Here is a 14,821-nt window from a genome sequence, read left to right as displayed (position 1 = left end):
TCAAATGAGAGATGATCAAGGCATCAACTTGGTAAACTCCTAGCAAGATTCAAAAACAACCCAAGATGGTATCCGTATTTCAAGGTGAGGACCACTCATAATTCATGCCTTGACATGCTTTTATTGTTCTGAATACAACCATAACATTATGTTTTCATGCCATCACAGTATAGCATTGGGGCAATAGATGGTACTCATGTGACCGCTAGAGTGTCGAGGTCATAGGCTGCAACGTACTGGGGTAGAAAGCATTGCACAAGTTAGAATGTGTTCGCTGCTCATAGGGGGTAGAAAGCACTACACAGGCTAGAATGTGTTCACTGCTCCTAGGGGGTAGAAAGCACTACAAATTTTCGGCGGGCGCAAATGAGGATAAAGTACATGGGAAAGACTAGTCTTAATCTGTGAGGCCAGTCTAGATCCTAGGTGGTAGCCATGCGCAACGGCCAGAAATCGATGGATCAACTGACTGGTTTGGTTGGGGCGTTACAACGAGCATGTGTCGACGCACGATGACACGACATGCCAATGACCTTCGCGAGCATCCGAGAACATTGGGGAGGGGAGAGGCATGGAAAGAAGATAATGACAGCTCGAATTCCTCGATGCCATCTCTCCTCGCGAGGCGAGCTTGGTGAGTTTATTTTTAGGAGGTGGCCGTGAAGGAAATATGCCCTAGAGGCAATAATAAAGTTATTATTTATATTCCTTATATCATGTTAAATGTTTATTATTCATGCTACAATTATATTAACCGGAAACTTAGTACATGTGTGAATACATAGACAAAACATAGTGTCCCTAGTATGCCTCTACTTGACAAGCTCGTTAATCAAAGATGGTTATGTTTCCCGACCATAGATATGTGTTGACATTTGATGAACGGGATCACATCATCAGAGAATAATGTGATGGACAAGATCCATCCGTTAGCTTAGCATTATGATCGTTACAGTTTTATTGCTACTGCTTTCTTCATGACTTATACATGTTCCTCTGACTATGAGATTATGCAACTCCCGAATACCAGAGGAACACCTTGTGTGCTATCAAACGTCAGAACGTAACTAGGTGATTATAAAGATGCTCTACATGTGTCACTGAAGGTGTTTGTTGGGTTGGCATAGATCGAGATTCGGATTTGTCACTCCGTGTATCGGAGAGGTATTCTGGGCCCTCTCGGTAATGCTCATCACTATAAGCCTTGCAAGCAATGTGACTAATGAGTTAGTTACGTGATGAAGCATTACAGAACGAGTAAATAGACCTGCCAGTAACGAGATTGAATTAGGTATGATGATACCGACGATCGAATCTCGGGCAAGTAACAAACCGATGACAAAGGGAACAACGTATGTTCTTGTGCCGTTTGACCGATAAAGATCTTCATAGAATATGTAGGAGCCAATATGACCATCCAGGTTCCGCTATTGGTTATTGATCGGAGATGTGTCTCGATCATGTCTACATAGTTCTCAAACCCGTAGGGTCCGCACGCTTAATGTTCGATGATGATTTGTACAATGAGTTATGTGTTTTTGATGACCGAAGTTTGTTTGGATTTTCGGATGAGACCACAGACATGACAAGGAGTCTCTAAATGGTCGGAAGGTAAAGATTGATATATTGGAAGGTTATATACGAACACTGGAATGGTTCCGAAGAAGATCGGGGATTTTTGGAACCCCCGGGAAAGTTATTGGGCCTATTGGGCCATAGTGGAGGATAGGAGGCTGGCCACGGGAGGTGGCACGCGCCCCCCTTGCCAAAATCCGAATTGGACAAGGGGAGGGGACGCGGCCCCCTTCTTTCCTTCTCCCTCTCTCCCTTCCACTTTCCCCTCTCCGTTGATTGGAAGGAGGGGGCCGAATCCTACTTGGACTAGGACTCCCCCCTTTGGTGTGCCCTCCTTGGCCGCCGGCCTCCTCCTCCCCCTCCTTTATATACGATGGCGGGGGGCGCCCCAAAGGGACACCAAGAATTCTCTTAGCCGTGTGCGGTGCCCCTTCCACAGTTTACTCCTCCGGTCATAGCATCGTAGTGCTTAGGTGAAGCTCTGCACGGATCACATCATCAACACCGTCACCACGCCGTCGTGTTGACGAAACTCTCCCTCGACCCTCTACTGGATCAAGAGTTTGAGGGACGTCATTGAGCTGAACGTGTGCTGAACACGGAGGTGCCGTACGTTTGGTACTTGGATCTGTTGGATCGTGAAGACATTTGAATACATCAACCGCACTAACTAACGCTTCTGTTTTCGGTCTACGAGGGTACATGGACCCACTCTCCCACTCTCGTTGCTATGCATCTCCTATATGGATCTTCGTGATCGTAGGAAAATTTTGAAATTGCATGCTACGTTCCCCTACAGTGGCATCCAAGCCAGGTCTATGCATAGATGATACGCACGAGTAGAACACAAAGAGTTGTGGGCGATGATAGTCATACTGCTTACCACCAACGTCTTACTTTGATTCGGTGGTATTGTTGGATGAAGCGGCCCGGACCAACATTACATGGCCGCGTCCATGAGACTGGTTCTACCGACGTGCTTTGCACACAGGTGGTTGGTGGGTGTCTATTTCTCCAACTTTAGTTTAATCGAGTTTGACTATGGCCGGTCCTTGTTGAAGGTTAAAACATCACACTTGACGAAAAATCATTGTGATTTTGATGCGTAGGTAAGAACGGTTCTTGCTAGAAGCCCGTAGTAGCCACGTAAAACTTGCAACAACAAAGTAAAGGACGTCTAACTTGTTTTTGCAGGGCTTGTTGTGATGTGATATGGTCAAGACATGATGTGATATAAATTGTTGTATGAGATGATCATGTTTTGTAACAGAGTTATCAGCAACTGGCAGGAGCCATATGGTTGTAGCTTTATTGTATGAAATGCAATCGCCATGTAATTGCTTTACTTTATCACTAAGTTGTAGCGATAATCGTAGTAGCAATAGTTGTCGAGACGACAATGATGCTATAATGGAGATCAAGGTGTCAAGCCGGTGACGATGGAGATCATGACGGTGCTTTGGAGATGGTGATCAAAGGCACAAGATGATGATGGCCATATCATGTCACATATTTTGATTGCATGTGATGTTTATCTTTTATGCATCTTATTTGCTTAGTACGACGGTAGCATTATAAAATGATCCCTCACTAAATTTCAAGGTATAAGTGTTCTCTCTGAGTATGCACTGTTGCTACAGTTCGTCGTGCCGAGACACCACGTGATGATCGGGTGTGATAAGCTCTACGTTCACATACAACGGGTGCAAGCCAGTTTTGCACGTGCAGAATACTCGGGTTAAAATTTACAAGCCTAGCATATGCAGATATGGCCTCGGAACACTGAGACCGAAAGGTCGAACATGAATCATATATTAGATATGATCAACATAGAGATGTTCACCATTGAAAACTACTCCATCTCACGTGATGATCGGACATGGTTTAGTTGATTTGGATCACGTGATCATTTAGATGACTAGAGGGATGTCGATCTAAGTGGGGGTTCTTTAGTAATATGATTAATTGAACTTCAATTTATCACGAATTTAGTCCTGATAGTTTTTTGCATATCTATGTTGTTGTAGATCAATGGCCCGTGCTACCATTCCCTTGAATTTTAATGCGCTCCTAGAGAAAGCTAAGTTGAAAGATGATGGTAGCAATTACACGGACTGGGTCCGTAACTTGAGGATTATCCTCATTGCTGTACAAAAGAATTACATCCTTGAAGCGCCGCTAGGTGTACCACTAGCGCGAGCAACTACAGACATTGTGAATGCTTAGCAGTCGCATGTTGATGACTACTCGATTGTAACATCCCAATTTTCAATTTGGATGTTATACATAGATCATTCGTATGGATACATGATTTATTGCATTTTGTTGTTTTTTTTTGTTGCATTCTGATCCAAGAGGCCTTAAGCAACTCAAGGACCAATTTGAGAGAGTTGGAGGTTTCACAAAAATCCAATTTTGATTTATCAAAATTTGGTAATTGGATCAATTTGTTTTTCAAAATTCTTTTTCCTAATATTTTAAAAATAATGAAAGAAGATAAAATGACTTCTTCAATTCAGTAGAAAAATATTGGAAATTGAATTTTGAATTTTTGAGAGTTTATTTGATTTTATTCGCTAATTTATTTATTAGTTAGCGGAGTAATTATTACTCTAATGTTTGTTTTTAGTTTAGGCGTTTTAGTCCACAAAAATGTTCACGAGGTCACTAATAAGGCCATTTAGCTACGTGAATTTTTCTTGTATTTTTAGAACTATATTTATATTTATTTTGAGTGTTTTTATTCTCTGGAATTTTTTAAAAAAACGCATGTCGCCGAACTAGGCCGGCCCAGCTCCTGCCACCGCCTTCGCCACACGCCGCCGCGTTTCCGAACTGAACTCCGGCTAGGAGTCCGTGCTGCCGCCGCCGTCGCTTGCCTCCTCCGCAAGTCGGATGCCCCCAAGCCTTTATATACGGGACCCCCAGCCTCGTTCCTCTCACCCCGAGCCTTCGCCGCCGCTTGCGCAGCCGCCGCCCCGCGAGCTCCGCAGCCGCCGCCGTCGACCTCACCTCGCCTCGCTGGAGCCCCGCCGAAGCCGGAGCCGCCACTACCGCCGTCGGTTTTTCTCGCCGCCGTTTAGCCGGTAAAAACCCGATCCGGTTCGCCCGGTCTTTTCCAGTTTTTTTGGTTTACTATTAGATCAGTTTATTTATTTTAGTTCATTAGTTAGCGAACGTTCACCCGTTTAGATTTGTTAATGAACGAGTTCGTTCGTTAGTCTCTGTTAGCGGACGTTCGTCCGATAGAGTTTCCTTTTTCTGTTATTTTTCGGCCAGGGACCTATCCGTGAATAGTTTTATCGCAGTTTAGCCCTGATCTTCAAACTAGCGTAACTTTTAGCTCGTTTGACCAAATTCGATGAAACCAACGCCTAAATCTTTAGAGTGATCTCACCTATCCAGTAAACCAACTTGAACATGATTTTGACAATTTAAAATTTGAGTTTAGTGAGTTTGATCTTGTTTTGTTCGTATCTTGAGTTTCGTAGCTCCGTTTGAGTTGATTCTTTTTGCAAATCGTAGCTAATCACATGTACCTAATGTTAAGATCTAATCCACATAAATATAATGTTGATAGAATTTGTTTTCTATTTAGATTAGTTATTTGCTTGTTTCGAGTTTATTTGGATCTTTTCTTGTTTTCTCTTTGCATCGTTTGCTTGATTGCTTATGTATGCTATTGTTTGTCTACGCTAGATTTTCCGGAGTGCGAAGCTTTTTACTACGAATCTCTATAGTTTTCCGATCATCAGCAAGGCAAGTTACACTTTGATCATACTTTTTCATACCCATTTTTACTATGCATTAGTTTTGCCCCTCAAATATTTGCATGAGTAGGATTGGGAACATGTGGTTTGGTTGTAGTACGTGAGGTAGGAACCTATTAGCTTTGATCACCCCGGGAATGTACGTTATTCTCATATATTGCTTAGACATGCTTGTAGACAGGGATTGGATCGTGATGTACATGGAAGTTGAGAGAGATAATAATTTTGGATAACATTAAGGTGGAAACTTTAATACACATCTGGGTGGATTGGTTGGGGGACCTGGAGAAACCAATGCTTGCCCATGGGAATCCCAGAGTACCCGTGTGATTTTCCCTCAGTTCGCCACCCAGGCTCAAAGGGATCATATGATATTTCATGCCTAGAAACTTCCATGTGCAGCCACAAGCCATTATGGGCTCTGGCATAGTTGAGTAAGTTGTGTGAGCTCTTGAAGAGGTGGACTAGCAAATGTAGGGGAAAGTAGGTGTACCGGTCTACCCAGAGTAGAGAGTTAATGCTTCAGAAAGACTATGTCTCGATCTTCTAATCATGGATGCGGTGGAGTCTTGTAGGGAAAAGTGTGCAACCTCTGCAGAGTGTATAAACTAATCATGGTTAGCCGTGTCCTCGGTTATGGACATTTGAGTATCTAGAAGTAGATATTATTGTTGATATCATCACTCTTTAATTAATGAATTGGGTTTAAATGATGATACTTGGTTAATGTTGGGATTTGAGTTGGAGGAACCTTCTCAAATATTGGTTTAACTTTGTAGTAAATAAAATGTATTCCTTTGTTGTAGGAAAAAATTAGCTTTATGCAAAAATGTTAAACCTAGAGCCTCCACCAGCCAAATATGCATGTAGATATAGTTTCTTGCATTCATTTTTCTCTAGTGTAACTCTGCCAGCATATTCCATGTGATGACCGACACGGCTGCAACGCCTCATGTTGCAGACTTTACCGATGAAGAATAAGGTGCGATAGGTCGTTGTTATGCACTCAGCTATGCCGTTGGAGTTGATGGACTCATTTATCTTCGAGGCTTCCGTAGTTATTTAGTTTAGATGGCCTTCTGCCATATTATTTGTGTAACAGATACTCTTTATGAGGACCTCGATGTAATAAGTGTGTGATTAAACTATGTTATAATTCCTCGAGTATTGTGTGTGTCAGCATACCGATCCAGGGATGACACTTAAGCACAGAGACTTTGGTCCATTGGGATCGTGGTTGCTACAGGATGGTATCAGAGCACACGCTGACTGTAGGACGTGACCACTAGGATAAGCCACAAGATACTATTCTATGCTCATTTCTAATTCTCCTCTATTTCTACTCTAATAGATGGCAGACCCCAGGAGCAAGTTTACTCAGCCGGATGACGACACCCCTTTCGGACGACACTTGAAGGAAGTCACGAAGTATCTGAACATCGGACTACCAAGCTTCACTAGAGCCTTCACTGCAACATTACCGGAAGAGGAGCGCTGGAGGATCAAAGTTCGTGTACCTGGGAGGACGTTTGTGCCAACAACAGAGCCCATTGATTTTACCTTGGATGCACCAAGTTGGAACTCGGGAAAGAGCATGGCAGCACACATCACTTTTGGACGCATTTGTGAGGTGTACCACAAGGAGCTTGAAGACACCGTCTATCAGGTATGTGGACGCCAAGACGAGGAATGGGAGATGATTCGTACCAGGAAGGATGGATCAATTGCAGCATACATTCAGGAGATGGATCAGCACATTCATCGATATGAGAACCAGATGTGCGCTATCATGAAGAAGACCAAGAAGCTGATGAAGAGGAATATCAAGCTAGAAGAGGAACTTAAGTCAACAGATGATGGATATGAGGAAGAAATTGTTGTGCTATTGGAGAAGCATGAAGACCTGAAGAAGAAGCTAGGAATGCACGAGGTGAACCCAAAGCAAGAGCCTGAAGTGGAGATCCGTTCAGAGGACTACATCATATTGGACGACACCGACACGAACATTGATGCAAATGATGACAGTGATTATGACTATGAAGACGAAGCTGGAGCAAATATTATAGAATCTTCCACCGACCAAAATTTCTAGACGACCACCATGTTATTAGTAGTATTCTTCCAAGTAGTTAGATCGATTGATTTGTAATCATAGCTTAGATCATTTGTGTGAACCTTGTTTGATATTGAGTGATGTGAATTGATTGTATTTGCCTCATATGCATATGGGTAGTGAAATCTCTCATAGACCTCATTCTATTCTGTTTTCTCACCCCCCCCCCCCTCCCTCTAACCCATCAGATGCCTTCGAGACATGACACCAGATTCGCTTCCCCACCGAAGCTCACTCAGCTGATCCAGCAGCAGAATGCCTTGATGCAGATGTTAGTCCAGAACCAGAACCAAGGCAACAACAACAACAACAACAACAACAACCCACCACCACCACCACCCCTGTTGACAACCTATCCCACTTTCTGAGGTTGAACCCGCTGGTGTTCTCTGGCAGCATCGAGCCAATTGTATTAGATGATTGGCTCCGCAAGATTGGAAGAGAGCTGACCACTGCCGGATGCACAGATCTGGAGAGAGTGCGCTTTGCCGCACATCAGCTTGATGGACCCGCAGCATCTTGGTGGGAGAACTTCACCACCACTTATCCCATAGCTACTGTTACATGGGATCAGTTTCACCGGCCTTCCGCACTGCACATGTTTCAGCTGGAGCTATGAGCTTGAAGAAGCGTGAGTTCCACAACTTGCGCCAAAGGAGTTGTACAGTGGGATAGTATGTGGATGAGTTCAGCAAGTTAGCACGCTATGCCCCAGATGATGTGGCCACAGATGTCGCGAAGCAGGAGAAGTTTCTTGAGGGACTCAACGATGAGCTAAGCATGCAGTTGATGGTGGCAACTTTCAACAACTACCAGGAGCTGGTAGACAGGGACCTCATGATAGAAGGCAAGTATTAGTAGATTGACAATCGCAAGAGGAAGTACGGACAGGGGAGGTACAATTCTGGAGCTCAGCAGAAGCCTCGCTATTCCCCGTACTCGGGAGGACACACTCATAACCATGGAGGGCATAACCATGGAGGACATTCGCACAATGGAGGAAGTTCACACAACCATAGTGGCCCTAAGAATGGCAATATGAATGGAGTAAGCAATAGTCGGAACCGTTCCAACCCCGCGACACCCGCCAAGAAGGATCTGAGTCACATTACTTGTTTCAAGTGCGGGAAGACCGGACACTACGCCACTGAATGTTCTGAAGCAAAGAATGGAAATGGCAACGAAAGTTCTGTAAAGAAGCCCAACCCCTTCACCAGAGGTCATGTGAACCACGTCAGTGTGGAGGAGATTGAGGAGCAGCCCGATGCAGTTGTCGGTAAGTTTTTGATTAATGCATCTATAGCACTTGTTCTTTTTGACACCGGTGCGTCTCATTCATTCATATCAAGGGGATTTGTGGAGAAGTTTAAGTTGCCAACCATAGCCCTTAAGTCACCTATGTTAGTAAGTTCCCCAGGAGTAGAGTATATGGCTAGTCGGGGATGTTATCAGTTGCCAATAACCATAGGTATACATGTTTTCCCCACTGACCTTATTGTCCTGGAGTCACAAGGATTGGACGTGATCCTAGGCATGGATTGGCTATCCAAGTTTGAGGGAAACATAGATTGCGCCAGTAAATCAATTCTTCTCACCACCCTAGAAGGAAAAAGGATCAAGTATGTGTCTAGGCATGCACCGAGGAGAACTCAAGTAAATTCCCTATCGGGAGTTGTTCAGGAGGAAGTACCAGTGGTGAAGGATTATCTCGATGTATTTCTGAAGGAGTTACCAGGCATGCCACCAGATCGACATATTGAGTTTCTAATCGAGTTATTGCCAGGCACAGGACCATTATCAAAGAGACTGTACCGGATGCCCGCAAATGATATGGAGGAAATTAAGAAGCAGATTAAGGAGTTACTGGAGAAAGGTTATATTTGACCGAGCTCATCACCTTGGGGAGCCCCAGTGCTTCTAGTTGAGAAGAAGGATGGATCTTTGAGGATGGTTGTTGATTATCGTGCGCTGAATGAGGTGACGATCAAGAACAAATACCCTCTGCCGATGATCAATGATTTGTTTGACCAGCTGCAAGGAGCTAAGGTTTTCTCCAAGATCGATCTTCGATCAGGTTATCACCAGCTGAAGATCCGAGAGCATGATATACCAAAGACAACTTTTACCAGGAGGTATGGGCTATATGAGCATACAGTTATGTCATTTGGTTTGACTAATGCCCCTGCCAATTTTATGAGTATGATGAACAAAGTGTTCATAGAGTTCTTGGACAAGTTCGTCGTGGTTTTCATTGATGACATATTGGTCTACTCGAAGAATGAAGAAGAGCATAAGAAACATTTGCGCTTGGTTCTCGAGAAGCTCAGGGAACATCAGTTGTATGCCAAGTTCAGCAAATGTGAGTTTTGGTTGAAAGAAGTTGGATTTCTCGGACATGTTATATCAGGAGAAGGAATAGCAGTAGACCCTACCAAGGTTGCATCTGTCACTAAGTGATTGGCACCCACCACGGTTGGAGAGATCAGAAGTTTTCTTGGACTCACAGGTTATTACCGGAGATTTATTGAGAATTTTTCCAAGATAGCAAAGCCCATGACGGAGTTATTGAAGAAGGACACCAAGTTTAAATGGACTGAGGATTGTGAGGCCAGTTTTCACGAGTTGAAGAAAAGTTTGGTTATAGCCCCATTGTTGATTCTCCCAGACATACACAATGATTTCCAAGTATATTGCGATGCTTCACGTCAAGGACTTGGAGGTGTGCTTATGCAGGACAAAAGAGTTGTTTCATATGTCTCACGACAACTTCGACCTCATGAGTTGAATTATGCTATGCATGATTTGGAGTTAGCAGTCGTAGTGCATGCGCTCAAGACATGGAGACATTTTCTTATCTGTAACTATTGCGATGTTTACACGGATCATAAGAGTTTGAAATACATCTTCACGCAGAAGGAGTTAAACCTCAGGCAAAGGAGATGGTTGGAGATCATAAAGGATTATGATATGAGATTACATTATCATCCAGGGAAGGCCAATGTCGTAGAGCCGCGGGAGTTATGTCAACACGCTGATAACTGGAGGATTACCTCAGGAGTTAGCAAAGGATCTCAGAGAACTTCGCTTGGAGATAGTTTCGAGGGGCTATGTAGCAGCATTGGAAATTCAACCCACTTTACTGGGAAAGATCCGAGAAGCCCAGAAGACGGACAAGGAGATTGCAGAGATAAAGGAAAGGATGAGTAAAGGAAAGGCTAAAAGTTTTTGTGAGGATGAACACGATACTTTATGGTTTGAGGATCGTATCTATGTGCCTAATGACCCTGAGATTAGGAAGTTAATTCTTAAGCAGGCTCATGATTCGCCTTATTCGATTCATCCAAGCAACACCAAGATGTATCTGGATTTGAAGGAGAGTTTCTGATGGACAGGAATGAAGAAGGATATTGCAGAGTATGTAGCAGTATGCGACGTATGTCAGAGAGTTAAGGCAGAGCATCAGAAACCAGCAGGGTTACTTCAGCCTTTGCCAATACCCGAATGGAAGTGGGATAAACTTGGAATGGATTTCATCACCGGATTACCCAGGACCCGTTCAGGCTATGACTCTATCTGGGTTGTAGTTGATCGCTTGACGAGGGTAGCCCATTTCATCCCCGTAAAAACAACTTATACGAGTGCTAAGTTGGCGAAGATATACATGACCAGGATCGTATGTCTGCATGGAGTTCTGAGGACCATCGTATCAGATAGAGGAACATAGTTTACTTCAAAGTTTTGGAATCAGTTGCATGAAACTTTGGGTACCAGGCTAGAGTTCAGTACAGCCTTTCATCAACAGATAGATGGACAGACCGAGAGAGTCAATCATATTCTGGAGGACATGTTGAGAGCTTGTGCGCTAGATTATGGATCTAGTTGGGATGACAATTTGCCCTATGCAGAGTTCTCCTATAACAACAGTTATCAAGCCAGTTTGAAGATGACCCCTTTCGAAGCCTTGTACGGAAGGAGGTGCAGGACACCATTATCATGGAATGAAGTTGGAGATCGACAGTTGTTCGGACCAGATTTAATCAGAGATTCTGAGGAGAAGGTTAAGTTGATTCGAGATAGACTCAAGATAGCCTAGTCTAGGCAGAAGAGTTATGCAGATACCAAACGCAAGGAGGTAGCCTATGAAGTCGGAGACAGAGCATATCTTTGTGTGTCCCCACTTCGAGGAGTTAAGCGTTTTGGAGTCAAGGGAAAGCTAGCACCACGATTTGTGGGACCATATAGAGTTTTGGAACGTATGGGAGAAGTTCCCTACAAGTTGGAATTACTAGAAGGATTGTTAGGAGTTTGATACGTCTCTGTCGTATCTATAATTTTTGATTGTTCCATGCCAATATTATTCAACTCTCATATACTTTTGGCAACTTTTTTATATTATTTTTGGGACTAACATATTGATCCAGTGCCCAGTGCCAGTTCCTGTTTGTTGCATGTTTTATGTTTCGCAGAAACCCAATATCAAACGGAATCCAAACGGGATAAAAACGGACGGAGAATTATTTTGGAATATTTGGGATTTTCCGGAGAAGGAATCAACGCGAAACGGTGCCTGAGGTGGCCACGAGACAGGGGGCCGCGCCCTCCCCCCTGGGCGTGCCTGGCACTCTCATGGGCCACTCGTAAGGCGGTTGACGCTCTTCTTTTGCCGCAAGAAAGCTAATTTTACGAGAAAAATCTGGGCGAAAGATTCACCCCAATCGGAGTTACGGATCTCCGGATGTAAAAAAACGGTGAAGGGGCAGAATCAGGAACGTAGAAACAGAGAGAAACAGAGAGATAGATCCAATCTCGAAGGGCCTCTCGCCCCTCCCATGCCATGGGATCCAAGGACCAGAGGGGAAACCCTTCTCCCATCTAGGGAGAAGGTCAAGGAATAAGAAGAAGAAGGGGGCCTCTCTCCCCCTTGCTTCCGGTGGCGCCGGAACGCCGCCGGGGGCCATCATCACCACCACGATCTTCACCAACACCTCCGCCATCTTCACCAACATCTCCATCACCTTCCCCCCTCTATCTACAGTGGTCCACTCTCCCGTAACCCGTTGTACCCACTACTTGAACATGGTGCTTTATGCTTCATATTATTTTCCAATGATGTGTTGCCATCCTATGATGTCAGAGTAGATTTTTGTTGTCCTATTGGTGGTTGATGAATTGCTATGATTGATTTAATTTGCGTTATGTTGCTGTCCTTTGGTGCCCATCATATGAGCGCGCACGTGGATCACACCATAGGGTTAGTTGTATGTTGATAGGACTATGTATTGGAGGGCTAGAGTGACAGAAGCTTCAACCTAGCATAGAAATTGATGCACACGGGATTGAAGGGGGGCCAATATATCTTAATGCTATGGTTGGGTTTTACCTTAATGAACGTTAGTAGTTGCAGACTGCTTGCTAATAGTTCCAATGATAAGTGCATAGAATTCCAAGTCAGGGATGCCATGCTAGCAGTGGCCTCTCCCACATAATACTTGCTATCGGTCTAGTAACGTAGTCAATTGCTTAGGGACAATTCCACAACTCCTACCACCAGTTTTCCACACTCGCTATATTTACTTTATTGCATATTTATCTAAACAGCCCCTACTTTTTATTTACGTGCTCTTTACTTTCTGGCAAAGCTATCCAACAACACCTACAAAGTACTTCTAGTTTCATACTTGTTCTAGGTAAAGCGAACGTCAAGCGTGCGTAGAGTCGTAACAGTGGCCGATAATACTTGAGAGAGTATTTTTTTCTACCTTTAGATCCTTGTTGGGTTCGACACTCTTACTTATAGAAAGAGGCTACAACTATCATGTATACTTGCAGGTCATCAGAGTTCATGATGTGTTTCACGTTTCCCAGTTGAAGAAGTGCCATGCAGAGATGGCTGACATTCCCCTGACAGATACAGTGCCACTAGAAGCGGTACATTTGGATAGCGATCTGACCTATGAAGAGAAGCCAGTTAAGATTCTCGAGTTTTCCAGTCGAGTTATTCGCAACAAGGTCATCAAGTTTTGCAAAGTTCAGTTGGGCCACCATACCGAGGAGGAAGCTACCTGGGAGCGAGAAGAAGACCTCCGCAAGGAGCACCCACACCTTTTGGCTCACCAACCCGAATCTCGAGGGCGAGATTCATCTTAAGGGGGTAGGTTTGTAACATCCCAATTTTCAATCTGGATGTTATACATAGATCATTCATATGCATACATGATTTCTTGCATCTTCTTATCTTTTTTGTTGCATTTTGATCCAAGAGGCCTTAAGCAACTCAAGGACCAATTTGAGAGAGTCGGAGGTTTCACAAAAATCCAATTTTGGTTTATCAAAATTTGGTAATTGGATCAATTTGTTTTTCAAAATCCTTTTTCCAAATATTTTAAAAATAATGATAGAAGATAAAATGACTTATTCAATTCAGTAGAAAAATATTGGAAGTTGAATTTTGAATTTTTGAGAGTTTATTTGATTTTATTCCCTGGTTTATTTATTAGTTAGCGGAGTAATTAGTATTGTAATGTTTTTTTTAGTTTAGGCATTTTAGTCCAGAAAGATGTTCACGAGGTCACTAATAAGGCCATTTAGCTACATGAATTTTTCTGGTATTTTTAGGACTATATTTATATTTATTTTGAGTGTTTTTGTCTCTGGATTTTTTTTAAAAAAAACGCACGCCGCCAAACTGGGCCGGCCCAGCTCAAACCAGGTCGTGGCCCAGCTCCCGCCACCGCCTTCGCCGCGCGCCGCCGCGTTTCCGAGTCGGACTCCGGCTAGGAGTCCGTGCCACCATCGTCGCTTGCCTCCTCTGCAAGTCGGACGCCCCCCCAAGCCTTTATATACGGGACTGCTACCTCTTAAGCACTGCGTCGGTTTTCCCTTGAAGAGGATAGGGTGATGCAACAAAGTAGCGTAAGTATTTCTCTTAGTTTTTGAGAACCAAGGTATCAATCCAGTAGGAGGCTCCTCAAAAGTCTCTCGTACCTACACAAACAAACAAGAACCTCGCAACCAACGCGATAAAGGGGTTGTCAATCCCTTCACGGTAACTTGCGAAAGTGAGATCTGATAGAGATAATAAGATAAGATAAATTTTTTTGGTATTTTTATGATATAGATTGGAAAGTAAAGATTGCAAAATAAAGATAGATGGAAAACTTATATGATAAAAGATAGACCCGGGGGCCATAGGTTTCACTAGTGGCTTCTCTCAAGATAACATAAGTATTACGGTGGGTGAACAAATTACTATTGAGCAATTGATGGAAAAGTGCATAGTTATGAGATTATCTAGGCATGATCATGTATATAGGCATCACGTCCGCAACAAGTAGATCGAAACGATTCTGCATCTACTACTATT

The sequence above is a fragment of the Triticum aestivum genome, chromosome 7B (assembly GCF_018294505.1).
Source record: "Triticum aestivum cultivar Chinese Spring chromosome 7B, IWGSC CS RefSeq v2.1, whole genome shotgun sequence".
NCBI classification, from domain to species: Eukaryota; Viridiplantae; Streptophyta; class Magnoliopsida; order Poales; family Poaceae; genus Triticum; species Triticum aestivum.
The sequence above is the reverse complement of the archived record's forward strand: the minus strand, read 5'-3'. Positions refer to the sequence as shown.